The 23,296-nt window shown below is 45.7% G+C and overlaps 1 protein-coding gene across 7 annotated transcripts in view; it reads right to left on the reverse strand.

Moving 5' to 3' along the window:
- The window catches only part of LOC135522887 (receptor-type tyrosine-protein phosphatase mu-like), a 313,769-nt gene that overhangs the window by 128,482 nt on the left and 161,991 nt on the right, over nucleotides 1-23,296 (reverse strand). The window lies entirely within an intron of this gene.

The following is a 23,296-nucleotide window of genomic DNA, read 5'->3' on the forward strand; positions in this document are numbered from 1 at the left end:
ATCCCCCTACCTACCCATATTTTTCCCCTGCTGTGGCTCTGTGTAAACCACTTTGCCTCCTGGGTCTGACTTGGAACAGTAATGGGCCTAGGGCTGATCCTTGAGATACCCTCACTGACTGGGAATAGTAATGATCCCAAAGCTGATCTTTGTGATACCCCCACTCTTACAGGTAATGGTAATGGTCCCAATACTGAACTTTGTGGTACCCCCACTCTGACAGGTAATGGTAATGGTCCCAATACTGATCCTTGTGGTACCCCCACTCTGACAGGGAATGGTAATGGTCCTGAAGGTGTTAAACCAGGGCCTCATACCTTTTATAAGGGTTAATAAATTGTGTTATGATAAACTAAGGTCACCTCTTAGGAGACCTCTGTGTGTGTGTTAACACCTGTTTTGAGGGTTGTGCCTTCAGACACTATCAGAAGGCAGAAACCACCTACACTCTGTGACGACCCTCCCACTCTGTCTGCCGTATTGTCTTTGTTCTTGTTTCCTTATTAGGATGCCGGTGGGCGGAGTTGGGGAGGGTCGTCAGCTACATGGGAAACACCTGGGCCAGGTGTGTCCCAGGATAAATAGACCTCTTCCACATTCATGGAGGAGACTCTCTCCATGCAGACACCTTTGTAGATTGTGTTGTGGTTCTTGGTGGCCTTTTGTTTGTTTGCATTGGCACCTTTCAACACCCTGCATTATTACATTCATGCATGCAAAACACTCACTTACACTACTGATTACTGATTACACACACCATTGTATATTTTCCTTAGTTGCTTTGGTTAATAAATATATATTTTGTTACTCCTTATCTCCACATTGTCTCACTTTGTTACGGGCTTTGAGCCGGTTCGTGACAACTCATACTCCTCCTGTCTGGGCCCCACCGTGGCTGTCTGATGTTCTGAGAATATGACTGGTTGTCTGAGAACACAAGGCTTGCACAGGCCTGAAGAAAACAGCCACCTGTCAGAAGATGCTTAGACTCGTTCACCTTGTTATGACCCTTTCATTGTGATTACATTTTTGGTCAAACCCACTTCTGAGCATTTAATTGCTGACAATATGGTTGCTGCTGTCAGGGGGAGGTTAGATTTATTAATATGTTGCCAGGGAAAGTCAGGCAAGGGGGACTGGGGAGGCCATATGAGTTACAGGATGTCTTAGACACTTTGCAGAACCTAGGGAGAGCCATCATATACTATACTCTGTACTAGAGGTGGACCGATTAATCGGAATGGACGATTAATTAGGGCCGATTTCAAGTTTTCATAACAATCGGAAATCGGTATTTTTGGACACCGATTTGGCTGTTTTTAAAAATATTTTTGTACACCTTTTATCTTTATTTAACTCGGCAAGTCAGTTAAGAACACATTCTTATTTTCAATGACGGCCTATGAATGGTGGGTTAACTGCTTTGTTCAGAGGCAGGATGACAGATTTTTACCTTGTCAGCTCGGGGGATTCAATCTTGCAACCTTACAGTTAACTAGTCCAATGCTCCTACCACCCGATTACATTGCACTCCACGAGGAGACTGCCTGTTATGCGAATGCAGTAAGCCAAGGTAAGTTGCTAGCTAGCATTAAACTTATCTTAAAAAACAATCAATCAGTCATAATCACTAGGTAACTACACACGGTTGTTGATATTACTAGTTTATCTAGCGTGTCCTGCGTTGCATATAATTGATGCGGTGCATGTCGTTGCTCCAATGTGTACCTAACCATAAACATCAATGCCTTTCTTAAAATCAATAAACAGAAGTATATATTTTTAAACCTGCATATTTAGCTAAAATAAATCCAAGTTAGCAGGCAATATTAACCAGGTGAAATTGTGTCACTTCTCTTGCGTTCATTGCACGCAGAGTCAGTGTATATGCAACAGTTTGGGCCGCCTAATTTGACAGAATTTTACGTAATTATGACAGAACATTGAAGGTTGTGCAATGTAACAGGAATATTTAGAGTTATGGATGCCACACATTAGATAAAATACGGAACGGTTCCGTATTTCACTGAAAGAATAAATATCTTGTTTTCGAGATGATAGTTTCCGGATTCGACCATATTAATGAGGCCCTAAGGCTCGTATTTCTGTGTGTTATCATGTTATAACTACAGTGCCTTGCGAAAGTATTGGCCCCCTTGAACTTTGCGACCTTTTGCCACATTTCAGGCTTCAAACAAAGATATAAAACTGTATTTTTTTGTGAAGAATCAACAACAAGTGGGACACAATCATGAAGTGGAACGACATTTATTGGATATTTCAAACTTTTTTAACAAATCAAAAACTGAAAAATTGGGCGTGCAAAAGTATTCAGCCCCCTTAAGATAATACTTTGTAGCGCCACCTTTTGCTGCGATTACAGCTGTAAGTCGCTTGGGGTATGTCTCTCATCAGTTTTGCACATCGAGAGACTGAAATTTTTTCCCATTCCTCCTTGCAAAACAGCTCGAGCTCAGTGAGGTTGGATGGAGAGCATTTGTGAACAGCAGTTTTCAGTTCTTTCCACAGAAAGCATATCATTGGAAGATTGACCATAAGAGACTACATTTACCAGGTGTCCCTTGGTGAAATTATCTCCAGCTGCGTTCACTTTTCCATTAGGTTCAGAGGAGAAAGGAAACTGCCACGAATGATTCATTATCGAATAGATAAACACCTTGAGGATTGATTCTAAACAACGTTTGCCATGTTTCTGTCGATATTGTGGAGTTAATTTGGAAAAAAATTCGGCATTGTAATGACTGAATTTTCAGGTTTTTTTCTTAGCCAAACGTGATGAACAAAATGGAGCGATTTCTCCTACACAAATAATCTTTTTGGAAAAACTGAACATTTGCTATCTAACTGAGAGTCTCCGGGCAGCCGAGCGGAAATGGAGGAAAACTCGCCTCCCTGCGGACCTGGCATCCTTTCACTCCCTCCTCTCTACATTTTCCTCCTCTGTCTCTGCTGCTAAAGCCACTTTCTACCACTCTAAATTCCAAGCATCTGCCTCTAACCCTAGGAAGCTCTTTGCCACCTTCTCCTCCCTCCTGAATCCTCCTCCCCCTCCCCCCTCCTCCCTCTCTGCAGATGACTTCGTCAACCATTTTGAAAAGAAGGTCGACGACATCCGATCCTCGTTTGCGAAGTCAAACGACACCGCTGGTTCTGCTCACACTGCCCTACCCTGTGCTCTGACCTCTTTCTCCCTCTCTCTCCAGATGAAATCTCGCTTCTTGTGACGGCCGGCCGCCCAACAACCTGCCCGCTTGACCCTATCCCCTCCTCTCTTCTCCAGACCATTTCCGGAGACCTTCTCCCTTACCTCACCTCGCTCATCAACTCATCCCTGACCGCTGGCTACGTCCCTTCCGTCTTCAAGAGAGCGAGAGTTGCACCCCTTCTGAAAAAACCTACACTCGATCCCTCCGATGTCAACAACTACAGACCAGTATCCCTTCTTTCTTTTCTCTCCAAAACTCTTGAACGTGCCGTCCTTGGCCAGCTCTCCCGCTATCTCTCTCAGAATGACCTTCTTGATCCAAATCAGTCAGGTTTCAAGACTAGTCATTCAACTGAGACTGCTCTTCTCTGTATCACGGAGGCGCTCCGCACTGCTAAAGCTAACTCTCTCTCCTCTGCTCTCATCCTTCTAGACCTATCGGCTGCCTTCGATACTGTGAACCATCAGATCCTCCTCTCCACCCTCTCCGAGTTGGGCATCTCCGGCGCGGCCCACGCTTGGATTGCGTCCTACCTGACAGGTCGCTCCTACCAGGTGGCGTGGCGAGAATCTGTCTCCTCGCCACGCGCTCTCACCACTGGTGTCCCCCAGGGCTCTGTTCTAGGCCCTCTCCTATTCTCGCTATACACCAAGTCACTTGGCTCTGTCATAACCTCACATGGTCTCTCCTATCATTGCTATGCAGACGACACACAATTAATCTTCTCCTTTCCCCCTTCTGATGACCAGGTGGCGAATCGCATCTCTGCATGTCTGGCAGACATATCAGTGTGGATGACGGATCACCACCTCAAGCTGAACCTCGGCAAGACGGAGCTGCTCTTCCTCCCGGGGAAGGACTGCCCGTTCCATGATCTCGCCATCACGGTTGACAACTCCATTGTGTCCTCCTCCCAGAGTGCTAAGAACCTTGGCGTGATCCTGGACAACACCCTGTCGTTCTCAACTAACATCTAGGCGGTGGCCCGTTCCTGTAGGTTCATGCTCTACAACATCCGCAGAGTACGACCCTGCCTCACACAGGAAGCGGCGCAGGTCCTAATCCAGGCACTTGTCATCTCCCGTCTGGATTACTGCAACTCGCTGTTGGCTGGGCTCCCTGCCTGTGCCATTAAACCCCTACAACTCATCCAGAACGCCGCAGCCCGTCTGGTGTTCAACCTTCCCAAGTTCTCTCACGTCACCCCTGCGGGAGGGCAGGCAGTGTGCTCCCGGTGATGCGATGGGCAGACTGCGCCACCCACTGGAGAGCCTTGCGGTTGCAGGCAATGTAGTTGCTGTACCAGGCGGTGATACAGCCCCACAGGATGTTCTCAATGGTGCATCTGTAGACGTTTGTGAGGGGTCTTCGGGGCAAAGCCAAAATTCTTCAGGTTGAAGAGGCGCTGTTGCACCTTCTTCACCACACTGTCTGTGTAGACGGACAATTTCAAAATGTCAGTGATGTGTAGACTGAGGAACTTGAAGCTTTTTACCTTCTCCACTGCAGCCCCCCCGATGTGAATGGGGCTGTGTTCCCTCTGCGGTCTCCTGAAGTCCATGATCAGCTCCTGTGTTTTGTTGACCCTCACCTCTGCCAGGGTCTCGTCGTTGTTTGTAGTCAGGCCTACCACCATTGTCTTGTCTGTAAAAGTTGATGATTGAGTTGGACACGTGCATGGGTGAACATCGGTGAACAGGGAGTACAGGAGGGGGCCTGAGCACGCACCATTGTGTTGAGGATCAGCGAAGTGGAGATGTTGTTGCCTAGCTTCACCACCTGGTGGTGGCCCATCAGGAAGTCCAGGACAAAGTTGCACAGGGCAGGGTTCAGACCCAGGGCCCAGAGCTTAGAGGGTACTATGGTCTCGAAGGCTGAGCTCTAGTCAAGGAACAGCATAGGTATTCCTCTTGTCCAGATGGGACAGGGCAGTGTGCAGTACGATGGTGATTGTGTCATTCGTGGCTCTATTGGGACGGGATGCAAACTGCTTAACACAAAATAAAAATAACAAATAATTTAACAGCAGTTGTAAAATAACAAGCAAGGTTATATACAGGGGTACCGGTACAGAGTCAATGTGCAGGCGCACCGGTTAGTCGAGGTAAGATGTACATGTAGGTAGAGTTAACCTCTTACACTTATGGTGGCGCTATTTCATTTTGGAAGAAAAACGTTCCCGTTTTAAACAAGATATTTTGTCACAAAAAGATGCTCGACTATGCATATAATTGCTACTGTTCGAAAGAAAACACTCTGACGTGTCCAGAAATACAAATATCTTCTCTGTGCGTGCCCTTTAACGTGAGCTTCAGGCAAAACCAAGATGACTTGGCATCCAGGAAATGACAAGGATTTTTGAGGCTCTGTCTTTCATGATCTCCTTATATGGCTGTGAACGCAAGAGGAATGAGTCTGCCCTTTCTGTCGTTTCCCCAAGGTGTCTGCAGCATTGTGACGTATTTGTAGGCAGATCGTTGGAAGATTGACCATAAGAGACCACATTTACCACATGTCCGCCCGGTGTCCTGCGCCGAAATTGGTGCGCAAAAGTCACCTGCCAGTATTTTTCCATGGGGCACAGAGAGAGAAGCAAGCTTCCATGAACTGCATGTCAATGAAGAGATATGTGAAAAAACACCTTGAGGATTGATTCCAAACAACGTTTGCCATGTTTATCGATATTATGTAGTTAATCCGGAAAAAGTTTCACGTTGTAGGTGACTGCATTTTCGGTTCGTTTCGGTAGCCAGGCGCAATGTAGAAAACGGAACGATTTCTCCTACACACAGACGCTTTCAGGAAACACTGCGCATTTGGTATGTGGCTGGGAGTCTCCTCATTGAAAACATCAGAAGCTCTTCAAAGGTAAATGATTTTATTTATTTGGTTATCTGGCTTTTGTGAAAATGTTGCGTGCTACATGCTACACAAAATGCTATGCTAGCTTTGCATACTCTTATACAAATTAGTCAATTTCTATGGTTCAAAAGCATATTTTGAAAATCTGAGATGACAGTGTTGTTAAGAAAAGGCTAAGCTTGAGAGCAAACGCATTATTTTAATTTTATTTGCGATTTTCAGAAATCGTTAACGTTGCGTTATGCTAATGAGCCTGAGGCTTAGTCACAATCCCGGATCCGGGATGGGGAGTTTCAAGAGGTTAAAGTGACTATGCATAGATTATAAACAGAGAGTAGCAGCAGCGCAAAAGAGGGGTCTGGGTAGGCCTTTGATAAGCTGTTCAGGAGTCTTATGGCTTGGGGGTAGAAGCTGTTAAGAAGCCTTTTGAACCTAGACTTGGCGCTCCGTCACTGCTTGCCGTGCGGTAGCAGAGAGAACAGTCTATGACTAGGGTGCCATTTAGGTGTGCCAATTCACCAAAACAAAAAGGAGGGTAAAAGGAGGATCAATGGATTATTATTAACAAGTTAGTGGAATTAGAGTATGATAGCTAAGGAGACAGAGAATTCTGGCGTTTGATTGCAAATATGAAGACTTAGTCAAAACAGAGGACACACAGAAAGCTGCTGTTTAAAACACCCATCTCCGGATTACATCTTCAAACTAAGGGTAACCATGGCCTCCGTGAGAGGGAGAAGCGTCCATCCATGGATACGGGTAAGAGAGTCTAGCTAGCTACATTGTCAGATGTTACACGTTTTTAATTTTGTCAAAGTTGTTTGAATTTCAAGCTAAAGTGTGCTGTTAGCTCGCTCGCTAACATTACCTGTATGATGTGTGTAGTAATATTATTGATATCTCAGAGCCATTTGCATTGCTAGTTAGCTAGCTAACATTGAACCTGGTTGGTTAGCTAACTGCACATTTACGAACACACCTGTAGTATAAGCCAGCCTTTAATCTTTAAATCTTTAAAGAGATGGGTGGGGCTAAATCTTAAGAGGGTGTGAACGATGCTGAATGGGTGTAGACAAAGGGCTCTTCAGTTGGCACCAAAAATATTCAAAGGCCATTTTCTCAAACGTGAAGTTACAAGCGTATAAACTTTCAAAGCAGAATTACTTTCCTATTGTTCCTCAACTGTGGTGTATGATATACCATTTTCTAGCTCTGAGTCTCCACTGATGCTGCGAAACACTAAACCGTCAGTCGGAGGAGGGAAGAGTACAATGGAAATTGGATCTCGCTGCAGACGAGTGCTTACTGTTTTCTTTCTGTTTTGATTGCGCATAGAAAGCACAATGTTGAATACTTGAAAGCATACATGGACCACTTTGGTAAAATACCCTTGAAAAGCGTGAGAGCAAAAATAAAATTGGGTATGTTTAATTTCAAAAGGACGTCTTGTTCCATTTCGCATAATAATGAATAAGATAAAGACTAACAGTGGTGGTGACAGAGGAACAACAGTAGGATCAATCAGAAAACAGAACAGGATTCTGTCTCCACGGCCCACGAGATGATGTGACAGCTGTGAGTGAGTGACTGAGGGGAATAAAAGGAGAAGAGCTGTAATTGAGTGACTGAGGGGAATAAAAGGAGAAGAGCTGTAATTGAGTGACTGAGGGGAATAAAAGGAGAAGAGCTGTAATTGAGTGACTGAGGGGAATAAAAGGAGAAGAGCTGTAATTGAGTGACTGAGGGGAATAAAAGGAGAAGAGCTGTAATTGAGTGACTGAGGGGAATAAAAGGAGAAGAGCTGTAATTGAGTGACTGAGGGGAATAAAAGGAGAAGAGCTGTAATTGAGTGACTGAAGGGAATAAAAGGAGAAGAGCTGTAATTGAGGGACTGAAGGGAATAAAAGGAGAAGAGCTGTAATTGAGTGACTGAGGGGAATAAAAGGAGAAGAGCTGTAATTGAGTGACTGAGGGGAATAAAAGGAGAAGAGCTGTAATTGAGTGACTGAGGGGAATAAAAGGAGAAGAGCTGTAATTGAGTGACTGAGGGAATAAAAGGAGAAGAGCTGTAATTGAGTGACTGAGGGGAATAAAAGGAGAAGAGCTGTAATTGAGTGACTGAGGGGAACAAAGAGAAGAGCTGTAATTGAGGGACTGAGGGGAAAAAAAGGAGAAGAGCTGTAATTGAGTGACTGAGGGGAATAAAAGGAGAAGAGCTGTAATTGAGTGACTGAGGGGAATAAAAGGAGAAGAGCTGTAATGAGTGAGTGACTGAGTGACTGGGAATAAAAGGAGAAGAGCTGTAATTGAGTGACTGAGGGGAATAAAAGGAGAAGAGCTGTAATTGAGTGACTGAGGGGAATAAAAGGAGAAGAGCTGTAATTGAGGGACTGAGGGGAATAAAAGGAGAAGAGCTGTAATTGAGTGACTGAGGGGAATAAAAGGAGAAGAGCTGTAATTGAGTGACTGAGGGGAATAAAAGGAGAAGAGCTGTAATTGAGTGACTGAGGGGGAAGAGCTGTAATTGAGTGAAGGGGAATACAAGGAGAAGAGCTGTAATTGAGTGACTGAGGGGAATAAAAGGAGAAGAGCTGTAATTGAGTGACTGAGGGGAATAAAAGGAGAAGAGCTGTAATTGAGTGACTGAGGGGAATAAAAGGAGAAGAGCTGTAATTGAGTGACTGAAGGGAATAAAAGGAGAAGAGCTGTAATTGAGTGACTGAAGGGAATAAAAGGAGAAGAGCTGTAATTGAGTGACTGAGGGAATAAAAGGAGAAGAGCTGTAATTGAGTGACTGAGGGGAATAAAAGGAGAAGAGCTGTAATTGAGTGACTGAGGGGAATAAAAGGAGAAGAGCTGTAATTGAGTGACTGAGGGGAATAAAAGGAGAAGAGCTGTAATTGAGTGACTGAGGGGAATAAAAGGAGAAGAGCTGTAATTGAGTGACTGAAGGGAATAAAAGGAGAAGAGCTGTAATTGAGTGACTGAAGGGAATAAAAGGAGAAGAGCTGTAATTGAGTGACTGAGGGGAATAAAAGGAGAAGAGCTGTAATTGAGTGACTGAGGGGAATAAAAGGAGAAGAGCTGTAATTGAGTGACTGAGGGGAATAAAAGGAGAAGAGCTGTAATTGAGTGACTGAAGGGAATAAAAGGAGAAGAGCTGTAATTGAGGGACTGAAGGGAATAAAAGGAGAAGAGCTGTAATTGAGTGACTGAGGGGAATAAAAGGAGAAGAGCTGTAATTGAGTGACTGAGGGGAATAAAAGGAGAAGAGCTGTAATTGAGTGACTGAGGGGAATAAAAGGAGAAGAGCTGTAATTGAGTGACTGAGGGAATAAAAGGAGAAGAGCTGTAATTGAGTGACTGAGGGGAATAAAAGGAGAAGAGCTGTAATTGAGTGACTGAGGGGAATGACTGTAATTGAGGGAATAAAAGGAGAAGAGCTGTAATTGAGGGACTGAAGGGAATAAAAGGAGAAGAGCTGTAATTGAGTGACTGAGGGAATAAAAGGAGAAGAGCTGTAATTGAGTGACTGAGGGGAATAAAAGGAGAAGAGCTGTAATTGAGTGACTGAGGGGTGGAGGAAGGGAGAATATCTTCACAGGACATCAGGAGGCCTATGGCATTTTCAGAAGCAAACATAATAATGTACAGTTCATGCCATATCCATAACCGTAAAGATAAATCTTACTCAAATAGAGGGAGAGGGCACAAGGAGAAAGTGAGTGAGAGAGAGAGACCAAGCAATGGGGGGGAGAAAGGAGGGAGAAAGAAAGAGAGAGAAGAAAGAGCCAAGAAAAAGAAGAGCAGACAGAGTAGATAGAAAGAATAAGAGAAAGCGATAAACTCAGAGATTGAGAAATAGCTAAGAAAGAGACGGATTGACAAAACGGAGTGGGAGATGGACAGATAGTTGAGAGGGAGAAAAAGAGGGCAAGGCCTCTTACCCCCGGACATAAATAAATAACTCCAGCAGACCAGATACCTGGGAGTGCATTACTAGTCAACGAGAGCTGTGTACACTACACGTATGTCCAGACCACAACAATAACTTAGCCCCTTCACAATTCCCAGAGCATCGAACAGACGGCGGGAAAACAAGAACACATGTTGACCTATAGGATGACCCCTGACCAGGAGAAGAAAGAGAGAACGATAGACCCAAGACAGACAGTGAACACAGAGAGAGACAGAAGCTGCGTTTGAATACCCATACTAACATAATGTATACTATTAGTTAATTTTTAGTATACTGTAATCGAATTGTATCCTTTCAGTTGAGCGTACTAGCTCTTCGCCTGTCTACCGGAAGTTGATGCTGTTGCTATGCAACCTCTTGCTAGCAACACAAATTACTAGCTAGACATTTTACAACTTCGGGTATATTCTTAAATTCAATCTGGATTGCCAGAGTGCTCAGAGCGCGCTGAGAGCTTCGTAAATTCAGAGGGTTGTCAGATTGTCCGTTTGTAAATTCGGAGTGTTTCGCTTTCGGTGCACACACTGGACACTCGGGCTGAGGTGATTCGAGCATTCTGACCTTACAACGGCAGTCAAGCTCCCAAGCTAATGTTGGCTAGCTACTTCCTGATACAAATGACAGAATACCTCACTCTGACCATTTTACTCACCCCAGAGCTGGTTAGGATGTTTTCTTGTTATCAAGAGCGCTGGTGACCATCTGTGCTGCTGGCAACAATTTAGTTAAGCTTTTATGCCCGGCGTTTACTGACACAGTCATATTCAACGGGTGTTGAGTGCTCGTAAATTCAGTTATTCTGCGCTCTGGTACACTCAGACAAGAGTGTACCAGAGACAAATTACTCCAATACCTCTGAAATTGGAGTAATGTTAGATAGCCAGAGCGAATTTATGAATGCACTCGAATGTCCATTGAGAACGCACAACGACTATACCACTTAGCTTAGCTAAGAATGACGGGAATAATTAGTCAATATATGTTGGGTAGATAGCATATAGTTAATATACTGGCAAGTTTGATGTATTAGTAGCCAACTAAGTTAAGCGTTAGCGAGCTGACATACCGGTACATACTGCTGTAATGATATGCTATGTGGTTCGTAAGGATAGCGTAGCTAATAAATTGTCAGCCAACATAACATGTAAGGTAACTTATTTGAAAAGTCATTACTTTGTTACATTGCCCAACATTATATTAACATTTGTCATAATTACTTAACTTCTTTGGGACTGGGGGGCAGTATTGAGTAGCTTGGATAAAAAGGTGCCCAGAATAAACTGCCTGCTCTCAGCCATAAAAGCTAGAATATGAATACAATTAGTAGATTTGGAAGGAAAACACTCTGAAGTTTCTATAACTGTTTGAATGATGTCTGTGATTATAACAGAACTCATATGGCAGACAAAAACCTGAGAGAAAATCCAACCAGGAAGTGGGAAATCTGAGGTTTGTAGTTTTTCAAATCATTGCCTATCGAATATACAGTGTCTATGGGGTCATATTGCACTTCCTAAGGCTTCCACTAGATGCCAACAGTCTTTAGAAACTTGTTTGAGGCTTCTATTGTGAAGTGTGGCGAATGAGAGCTGTTTGAGTAAGGGGTCTGCCAGAGTGGCATGAGCTGATCATGCGCACACACGTGAGAGCGACCTGTGTTCCATTGCATTTCTGAAGACAAAGGAATTCTCCGGTTGGAAAATTATTGAAGATTTATGATAAAAACATCCTAAAGATTGATTCTATACTTGATTCTATTCTTTTTTACTTTTCGTCTGGACCTAGTGATCGAGCCTCATGAATTTGGATTACTGGGCTAAATGCACGAACAAAAAGGAGGTATTTCGACATAAATTATGGACTTTATCGAACAAAACAAACATTTATTGTGGAACTGGGATTCCTGGGAGTGCATTCTGATGAAGATAATCAAAAGGTAAGTGAATATTTAGAATGCTATTTCTGACTTCTGTTGACTCCACAACATGGCGGATATCTGTATGGATTGTTTTTGTGTCTGAGCGCTGCATGGTGTGCTTTTTCCGTAAAGTTTTTTTGAACTCTGTCACAGTGGTTGCATTAAGGAGAAGTGGATCTAAAATTCCATGCATAACACTTGTATCTTTTAGCAATGTTTATTATGAGTATTTCTGTAAAATGATGTGTCTCTGCAAAATCACCGGAAGTTTTGGAACTACTGAACATAGCGCGCCAATGTAAACTGAGATTTTTGGATATATTAACTTTATCGAACAAAAAATACATGTATTGTGTAACATGAAGTCCTATGAGTATCATCTGATGAAGATCATCAAAGGTTAGTGATTAATTCTCTCTCTATTCCTGCTTTTTGGGACTCCTCTCTTTGGCTGGAAAAATGGCTGTGTTTTTCTGTGACTCTGTGCTCTGTGTAAAATACTTGCATGTTTGAGGAATTTAAATTATTGTATTTCTGTTGTTTTGAATTTGGTGCCCTGCTGTTGGCGAGGTGGGACTGGCTGTTGGCGAGGTGGGATGCTATCGTCCCACATAACCCAGAGAAGTTAAAGCAATGAATTTGTATCCACTCTCGGACTTCGGCTGCATATTTTCCTCCATTTTCTTCAAATCTGAAAATGTGAAGACACGCCCATTTTCTGAAGAATTGCATTATGGGTCCTAAAAGCACTGAAATATTGTCAAATAATTCATATTTTGGCGAATTTAGTAAGACATAAGGGAACTTTGGCATACTAACTATATCCATAGTATGACCAATAAGGTTACTATATACTCAATTTAAGTCACAAATAGTGAGGTTAGTAGGAGTATTCGAACACAGCTAGTATCTTTCTATTGAAACCCAGCAGAGAAAGGGCCTATAAGGACGCAGATGTTCAAATTCAAATATTATTTTATCGGGACAAAGTCTTGATGTGCGTTTCTCCTCTAGAGGCCATCTCCAGGATGTCGTGATGCACACACATGCCACACAAACGCGTGTCATCTCAGCCAGACAGCGCACCCAATCAACTGACCTCCCTTCCCTCCTTACACCTCCTCCCCCATTGCCCGATATCATCTCTTCAGTGTCCCTCTTCCCCTGAGAAGACGTTTGCCATTCAAACTTCACAAGCACCTTCCTTTCACACAATGCACCCACCCAACAGTCTGGCTGGATACCTGGAATTCATTTTTAACACATTGATTTTCCCACTTCCAACCCCCCTTCCCTCCATTTCTCCACCCCCCTTCCTCCCACTGCCTTGTAATTAATGGAGACACAGTCAAAAGACTTAACAACCTTATCGATTAACCACGCTGCAGAAAAAAAAACTCCCACCAGACAAATCACGGTTTATTTACGCAGATAATCTGTTGCTGGATATGTGTGTGTGTGTGTGTGTGTGTTGCTTATGAAGCAGAGGGACAGTAGAAAGTAGTACGGATGCTGCTATGCTGTTGATGGTGGGTAAACAAATAGCCCAGTGGCCAGACTGCATGCAGAGAGAGATAAGGAGGGCCAAAACCAGAGATCAAAAATCACACACACATGCAAGCAAACCTGCAGACACATACACCTGCATTCAAAATATGAATGAAGCCACACCAATATAAGAAAGCATGCACACACACCGTCTGACCACTTCCGATAACGCTCTCGCGTGTCTGTGTGTATTGAACTACAGGCTCTTTTCTTCAAGTCGCCTTTAAATCGCAGTGAGAATGGTCCGGTTCAGTGTTATCAAGGCCGGACATAAAAGGATTACAGGTGATGAACACATCGCAGGGCCACAGTAAATCTTCTAGATACAGTGGAAGAAAAAAACCTGTGCTCGCTCAGAGAAAGAGAAATGCATCAATAGCTGGCGCAATTTCCACAAAACAACTGCTTCATCAAAGACCTGCTCCTTCAAAGACGCACCCCGTTAAAAGGAAAAAAATCTCACACCGCCAAATGACATATACACTTATGGTGCTCAGACAACAGGTCTAGGCCCTCCCTCCCCTCTATTTGTGGGGCGAACTACTGAGGCTGTGCTCGGTGTGTAAACAGTTGCTGGACTGCTAAATGCACAGGGAATTAATGGCTGGCTGGGCAGAGAACTCGAATTAGCCGCCGTCTTCGGGAAGCGATACACGTTTTGACACCATATATGCCATAGAAACCAGAGGAAAAATAAGACGGGGGGGGACATGTCATGGCTGAACGAGCGAGAGCAAGAGAGAATAGAGGGGAGAGGGGTGGTAGTGGTGGGAAAGCATTGAAGCGCAAGCCACTCAGTGGATATTAACCAGGAATGTTGTGTGTGTGGGGGGGGTTTCTTAAACATATACTAACTTGTATGATTGAGAATGGCTGCAAGGTGTGTGCGTGTGTGTGTGTGTGAATAGGATGGGTGATTTAAAGACCGTATCTCTTTCCCACAGGACGCAGACAAAGGTTGTTAACACGAAGGGCCTTAACCGTCCTCTCCAATCACCAGATATAATAGCCAAATAAATAGCTTAGAGAGCCAGAGCTCGACGAGCCCTCTGATACACCTCAGTCATAGAATCACACAAAATGGCAGGTCAGGGGCCAAGGTTTCTCTTTGAAGGAGAAGATGGATGAAGCCTATTACCCTGGCCTTAAGCCTCCAGGTAGGGATATCTTTGAATGGCAAGCCTGTCATAAATCCCAGAGATGGAAGATCCGAAGAAGAGGGAGAGAAAAGGAGGAGGGGAGGACGGTCATTTGCATTCCCCTTGCCTGCCAAACTGGGAGGGGAGGACACCACGTAAAGGCTTGGCAATGGGGCTCAAGACAGATTGTGACAAGACACCAATAACTAAGAGATGAGTGTCTGTCTGTCTGTCTGTCTGTCTGTGTGTCTGTGTGTCTGTGTGTCTGTGTGTCTCTGTGGCAGGGCTTGCCGACCAATACCGTCACACCAGTTGCTATGGGAATTAGCCTCAGTGATTCATATTTTGCATCAGCTTGGGTGTTTCAGTGGTCGAGCAACGATGCTGCCAGAGAATTGATATTCATCGTATTTTGGGGTCGGTAGGATCTTTGGCCTTACTCCCCACTCCTAACAGTATAATATATACACACACACACACAGTTTGTTTTGTTGACACTTAGATGTCAACTATTAACAGCTTTTTTCTTTCCCCTTCTCCTGCCCAGGCTTGACACTTGACATTTAAATATAGCGCTTCCCAATTATTAGCATGTCATTGCCCTATGCTAATAAGTCGCGGGCTAACCCCTGTTGTACAAGTAGATAACAATTAAAAATGATGGGGCTAAAACATGGTCACTGCCAAAGTGCTACGAGGCGTGTCACAATTATTCCATTGAAAAACAACAACGCCTGAATAAAGTGTGTAAGCCAGAGAAAAATATCTGCAGTGTAGTTATAGCATGGTGATGCTAGCATGGTGATGCTAGCATGGTGATGCTAGCATGGTGATGCTAGCATGGTGATGCTAGCATGGTGATGCTAGCATGGTGATGCATGGTGATGCTAGCATGGTGATGCTAGCATGGTGTAGCGTAGTGCATCTTTCTACCTGCTGTGGGCAGTGATGGGCAGTGATATGGAGAAGCAGGCCTTTTGCCATGCACTAAGTGTTCTGGGAAGGAGAATAAAGGTATTAGTCCCAGATGGGAGGGAACAAATTGTCTGTGGCAGCCACACTCCAACCCTGTCGGGGGGAGGGGCAAGCCTATTCCAGTTAGCAGGAGAGGCAGCCCATTCACCATGAATGCAGACTTCAAGCCTTGACTCAAATGACTTCCTTAATTCTTTGGGATTTTGGTATATGTGAACCGCCAAACACGTCAAATGTCAACCACTATCTGCGTCGATAGATAGACTTAAAGCTATTCACATGGATTAACTTCAGTCTTGTACTTTATTACCACTGGTGAGAAAACTTCTGTTTGTCTCCCCTCAGGAGGTCTTCATGGCTGTTCTGTTACAACACAGGGGGAAAATACCGACTGGGTTTGATTGACAGCGGTCTTCTTTTTCACACCCGCCGAGTTGTATGACACACTGTCAGAGCACTGCACAGACACACAACACGCATTCTCACGGGTGCGTTTGAGCATTCCGGTGGCTTAACTCCAGCGCAGGCGAGCGGAGAGGGAAATGAGGAGACGTCACAGATTCTTCCCAAGGATACCAGAGGAACAGCTGCTATCACACTGTGTGTGTACAGAGTGCTTTTCAGCAGAAAAATGGGCTCAGAATCAAATCAGAGACAACAATAATAAACAATAAAACAAGCTTGAAAGTGCGTTTCATGCTGGTGTCAGGAGTACCTCTGTCCTGATCCCGCTGTCACTCATCTCTATTACTGCGCTGTTCACTTCACAGTAGCTCACCGAGCCGACATGTGCACACACATGTACAGAAACTACACACACGCACAGAAACTACACTAGTTTATTATTTTTTGAAAACCCTTGAGAAAGAGCGAGAGAGCTAGACGGAAGTAGAGAGAGAAGGATTCAACAATATCAACACAGCCATCTGGGTAATGGTACCAGGCATTCATCCTCATCAAAGCTTCAGAGTGGCTGGAAGCAGCCAATAATGACGGCTTTTTGACAACCGACAATCAAAACTAAATTACGCTCCCTGAACGCTTTTCCTGTATACTCCCCTCCTCTCCTCCAATCGTCGTCCATTCATGGAGGCAGGAGGACACAGAGGCACATCTGCCACTAAAACCTCCAACCCCACTCTGTATGTACACCCCATGGTTTAGAGCCGCAATTGGTGGCTGTAATGAGGAGAGGAGTGTGTGTGCGTGTGTACTGCATAGCATATGTGTCCATCATCCTTAGTGATGTCCGAGTCAACGCTACGTTGGTGATGGGTGTCGGAGTGTGGCCGCAACACCTGCTGCTCCTTTAAAGCTCCAGACTCTGAGAAGAGGGAGGGGATTAACGATGAACCAGGGTTGTACTCATTACAGAAACCATTTAAGAAGCTAACAGAGCAAAACAAGAGTTTCTATTGGACAAATGCTGGTAGGTCCCTCCCGGTTTCGTTCCATTTGATTCCGCTGAAATGTTTTGCAACATAAAATGGGCAGAATGAATACACCCGAGATGAACATGTTGTTGTGGAACACATCCTCTTCTTACATCTTCCTACATCGTCCCACTAAAGCATGTCAGTGTAACGCAACTCCACTAATTATTCATGTCAGTACATGTCACATTAACAACACGGCAAAGAGAAATACATTCATTAAAATAGACAACTCTAACTACCATGGTGTATCAAACAATATCTGTGTACTGAAGATAAAGCATCAGCTAAGATGGCGAAATAAATGTCTGAGTCAAAGGTAAAGCATGCATCAGCAAGCGGCCGTTCTCTGTCTTTCTGAATGAAGTGCAGCGACCGCTGATATGATGACGGACTAACAATCCACATGTAGAGACTGATCGAGGGATGAAGGAATAGATGGATGGCGAAGCGTCCTCTCCACTCAACCACTCTCCCTCTCCTCTCCGCCTGACACGGCTCTGCAGAGCGAGACAGGACATGTTTCAAATCTGTTCTCATCAGTAAGAGGCCATGTTTCCTGTAAAGGTCACACCCCTGGACTGGCAGAGCAGTGTGTGTGTGTATGTGTGTGTGTGTAGGGGGCTTGCTGATGGTCTTAAGATCTAAGCAGCTCCAGAGATGATGGTGACAGCACACACACACACACACACTCTCCAGGGGGCGAACTCACTCCTACCAATCCTCCAAGGCAGAAAACCCCCAGCTTTCTCAATGGGCTGATGGAAATGGAAATGGATGGTGTGGCCAAGGACACACAGGCAACCACCAGGGTTACAGCTCCATTGTTGAACACAAATGTGTGGAGTCGCAGGCATACACACACTTTGGTGTGTCTTCATGCTGGCCAGTGATTAATAGGTGTGCCACGTGGTGGAAAAATTGTCTGTGTGTTGGAGAGCAGTAGGGGGCCTGCTGGGTGGGAGGGAGAGGGTGGGGGGCAGTAGGGGGCCTGCTTGGAGGGAGAGGATGGGGGGCAGTAGGGAGGCTGCTGAGAGGGAGAGGATGGGGGGCAGTAGGGGGCCTGCTGGGTGGGAGGGAGAGGGTGGGGGGCAGTAGGGGGCCTGCTGGGTGGGAGGGCCTGCTGGGTGGGAGGGAGAGGATGGGGGGCAGTAGGGAGGCTGCTGAGAGGGAGAGGGTGGGGGCAGTAGGGGGCCTGCTGGGTGGGAGGGAGAGGGTGGGGGGCAGTAGGGGGCCTGCTGAGAGGGAGAGGATGGGGGGCAGTAGGGGGCCTGCTGAGAGGGAGAGGGTGGGGGGCAGTAGGGGGTCATGCTGGGAGGGAGAGGGTCAGGGCAGTAGGGAGGCTACTGAGAGGGAGAGGGTGGGGGGCAGTAGGGGGCCTGCTGAGAGGGAGAGGATGGGGGGCAGTAGGGTGGGGGAGGCCTGCTGAGAGGGAGAGGGTGGGGGGCAGTAGGGGGGCCTGCTGGTAGGGAGAGGGTGGGGGGCAGTAGGGGGCCTGCTGGGAGGGAGAGGGTGGGGGGCAGTAGGGGGCCTGCTGGGAGGGAGAGGGTAGGGGGGCAGAATATAATAATATAATAATATATCCCATTTAGGGGGCCTGCTGAGAGGTAGAGGGTGGGGGGCAGTAGGGGGCCTGCTGAGAGGGAGAGGGTGGGGGCAGTAGGGAGATCTGGTGCATCTGTGGCCAGGAGCTAGAAGGCTCCTCAAAGACCTTGGCCCTGTTCTGGAGCCCCCTCGGGGAATCTTCACCTTCACACACACACACACACACACACACACACACACACACACACACACTCCCGTGTGCACACAAGAATACAAATGTTTAATACTTTTCCAAGCTCGTATAAAATTGCTCTCACTCACTAACTCACTCACTCACTCACTCACTCACTCACTCACATGCAAACAAACACATTCACCAGACAGCCAAGCCAGAGGACAGCGTCCTACTGATGATGAGAATAGCTGCTGATGTATAATTGATTTGAGGGGTAACCCGTGATTGCACGCTCCTTATTGCCTGATCGTTTGAAGTCCATCCTTTCTCAACACATTCCCTTTGCTTATCCAATTACACAAGAGGGAGCATGTACACGCAATGCCAAGTATGAAACATCAGACCATCTGAAAAGCTTACTCACACAACAAGCCCACTCTCTGCATCAACCTTCACCTTCAACACACCATCAAAAGATGATTTGATTTCCATCATTCAAAGGGGTTTCGAGGAGTGCGTTTTTTTCAAAGGTTTCCTTTGATGAACACGGTTTACATGACAGAAAAAAAAACAGATGGAAAAATGGCCCCTTCAAACACAGGACACTTGAGAGTATCCATTCAATGTACTGTGTGGAAACACTACTCTATTGTCTAAAGAATGTTCAACTGAACAACACTGAGGTTGAGTTAACAGCCCCATTATGGTATAACAACTGGACTGGGACCCTTACCATTCAAACTATGGGGTTAAAGCTTCTAGAATAAGTAGAAATAACAGTCTATTTTCTAATGATCGTAAAGGAGGCTAAACACATGCACACACACTCACTCATTGGAGATAAGTAAGGCACATTCTCCACACCAATTGCCCTGCTCTACTCTCGCTGTGGGTTGCCTGGCGAGTTTAGGCTGTTTACGGTGTGTGTGTGCGCTTGTGTAGGGGTGATGCTCAGGGATGGGACCTACACAGCCCTGGTGGGACCTACGCAGCCCTGGTGGGACCTACGCAACCCTGGTGGGACCTACGCAACCCTGGTGGGACCTACGCAACCCTGGTGGGACCTACGCAACCCTGGTGGGACCTACGCAACCCTGGTGGGACCTACGAAACCCTGGTGGGACCTTACTCCTCTACCTCCTTGTGCTCGTCACCATTCCTGATAAAAATGTGCTTTTGCTGTGGTAAACACTCTTTTATGCTTCAGGGGAGAAATGGAGACAATAGTCGGCCTCCTGGTGTGTAGATCCACCTGCCAAGTGGCTGGAGTGCTATATGTCAAATCAAATCTTACCTGTCACATGCACCGAATACAGGTGCAGATAGACTTTGCCGTGAAACGCTTACCTACGAGGCCTTTCCGAACAATGCAGGCCCGTCAAGTGTAGATGAGAGGGAAACAATATGTCCATTCCTCCATCCTCCTCTGAGCTGTGGGACTTTGTCTTCATTCCATTTGAATGTAACGCTATAAACCAGGCAGACTGGATAAACCCACAACGGGTTAGGCTGGGTTTTACCGTCACTAAGATGTAAATTAGAGGTTAAACAGTGTTAGCCCCTCTACAGACGTAGGCTGAACTGAAATGAGAGAGACTGAGGGATGCCTGTAGGTATATAGGGACCTTATGGATGAAGACACTGTTGAAAACCAATCTGTTCCATTTTCTTCATGTCCCTACTTTCCCTACTGTCTCTTTTTAGACCAAATCAGAGGCTTGTTTTATGAAGACAGACAATGGCGTGGCGTTCTGTGGGCGAAAGTTGAGACGGCGAGTTTGTCGGCTTTCATTGGGCATTGGGTATAACAGCCATTGTTACACACGTATGTAGGGGATGGAAGGAAGACGGAGAGACAAGGGGAGAAAGAGCAGGAAATTGCATTGCCTATTCAATAGGCCAATAAGATTAGACAGAGAGAGAGAGAGAGAGAGAGAGAATTACCATAGAAATTATGTTTCAAGCAGAAAATGACAGAGGTCCCTCTCAGAAGCCAAACTGATTCTGTTCGGGGTGGCAGAGAGAAAACTGCAGTGAAAAGAACAATAAAACTATATTTTATTGTTCCGTTAATGAAACGTACGGCTTGAAAAAAACAACTGTCTACTGTGTATATACAGTACATGTGGAACTTCGCGGTTGTAAAAACTGGTTTCTCATTTTGCCACGGTAAAATGAGAAACTGCTCCACTTCCTGATTGGGTCACCAACTACTTCCGGCGCCAACAGAGATGGCCGCCTTGCTTCGCGTTCCTAGGAAACTATGCAGTTTTTTGTTTTTTTTACGTGTTATTTCTTACATTAGTACCCCAGGTCATCTTAGGTTTCATTACATACAGTCGAGAAGAACTACTGAATATAAGAGCAGCGTCAACTCACCATCAGTACGACCAAGAATATGACTTCCGCGAAGCGGATCCTGTGTTCTGCCTTTCACCCAGGACAACGGAATGGATCCCAGTCGGCGACCCAAAAAAACGACTTCGTAAAAGAGGGAAACGAAGCGGTCTTCTGGTCAGACTCCGGAGACGGGCACATCGTGCACCACTCCCTAGTATACTTCTCGCCAATGTCCAGTCTCTTGACAACAAGGTTGATGAAATCCGAGCAAGGGTAGCATTCCAGAGGGACATCAGAGACTGTAACGCTCTTTGTTTCACGGAAACATGGCTCACTGGTGAGACGCTATCGGAGTCGGTGCAGCCAGCTGGTTTCTCCATGCATCGCGCCGACAGAAACAAACATCTTTCTGGTAAGAAGAGGGGCGGGGGCGTATGCCTTATGGCTAACGAGACGTGGTGTGATCACAAAAACAAACAGGAACTCAAATCCTTCTGTTCACCTGATTTAGAATTCCTCACAATCAAATGTTGACCGCATTATCTACCAAGGGAATTCTCTTCGATTATAATCACAGCCGTATGTATTCCCCCCCAAGCAGACACATCGATGGCTCTGAACAAACTTTATTTGACTCTTTGCAAACTGGAATCCATACATCCTGAGGCTGCATTCATTGTAGCTGGGGATTTTAACAAGGCTAACCTGAAAACAAGACTCCCTAAATTGTATCAGCATATCGATTGCGCAACCAAGGCTGGCGAAACCTTGGATCATTGCCATTCTAACTTCCGCGACGCATATAAGGCCCTGCACCGCCCTCCTTTCGGAAAAGCTAACCACGACTCCATTTTTTTGACCCCTGCCTACAGATAGAAACTAAAACAAGAAGCTCCCACGCTGAGGTCTGTCCAACGCTGGTCCGACCACTCTGATTCCACACTCCAAGACTGCTTCCATTACGTGGACTGGGATATGTTTCGTATTGCGTCAGACAACAACATTGACGAATACGCTGATTCGGTGTGCGAGTTCATTAGAATGTGCGTTGAAGATGTCGTTCCCATAGCAACGATTAAAACATTCCCAAACCAGAAACCATGGATTGATGGCAGCATTCGCTTGAAACTGAAAGCGCGAACCACTGCTTTTAATCAGGGCAAGGTGACCGGAAACATGACCAAATACAAACAGTGCAGCTATTCCCTCCGCAAGGCAATCAAACAAGCTAAGCGTCAGTATAGAGACAAAATAGAATCTCAATTCAACGGCTCAGACACAAGAGGTATGTGGCAAGGTCTACAGTCAGACTAAATAACTTTTTTGCCCTCTTTGAGGACAATACAGTGCCACTGACGGCCTGCAACGAAAACATGCGGACTCACCTTCACTGCAGCTGAGGTGAATAAAACATTTAAACGTGTTAACCCTCGCAAGGCTGCAGGCCCAGACGGCATCCCCAGCCTCACCCTCAGAGCATGCGCAGATCAGCTGGCTGGTGTGTTTACGGACATATTCAATCAATCCCTATCCCAGTCTGCTGTTCCCACATGCTTCAATAGGGCCAACATTGTTCCTGTTCCCAAGAAAGCTAAGGTAACTGAGCTAAACGACTACCGCCTCGTAGCACTCACTTCCGTCATCATGAAGTGCTTTGAGAGACTAGTCAAGGACCATATCACCTCCACCCTACCTGACACCCGAGACCCACTCCAATTTGCTTACCGCCCAAATAGGCCCACAGACGATGCAATCTCAACCACACTGCCCTAACCCATCTGGACAAGAGGAATACCTATGTGAGAATGCTGTTCATCGACTACAGCTCGGCATTCAACACCATAGTACCCTCCAAGCTCGTCATCAAGCTTGAGACCCTGGGTCTCGACCCCGCCCTGTGCAACTGGGTACTGGACTTCCTGACGGGCCGCCCCCAGGTGGTGAGTGTAGGCAACAACATCTCCACCCCGCTGATCCTCAACACTGGGGCCCCACAAGGGTGCGTTCTGAACCCTCTCCTGTACACCCTGTTCACCCACAACTGCGTGGCCACACACGCCTCCAACTCAATCATCAAGTTTGCGGACGACACAACAGTGGTAGACTTGATTACCAACAACGATGAGACGGCCTACAGGAAGGAGGTGAGGGCCCT

This window comes from Oncorhynchus masou, chromosome 30 (genome assembly GCF_036934945.1).
Source record: "Oncorhynchus masou masou isolate Uvic2021 chromosome 30, UVic_Omas_1.1, whole genome shotgun sequence".
Classification (NCBI taxonomy): domain Eukaryota; kingdom Metazoa; phylum Chordata; class Actinopteri; order Salmoniformes; family Salmonidae; genus Oncorhynchus; species Oncorhynchus masou.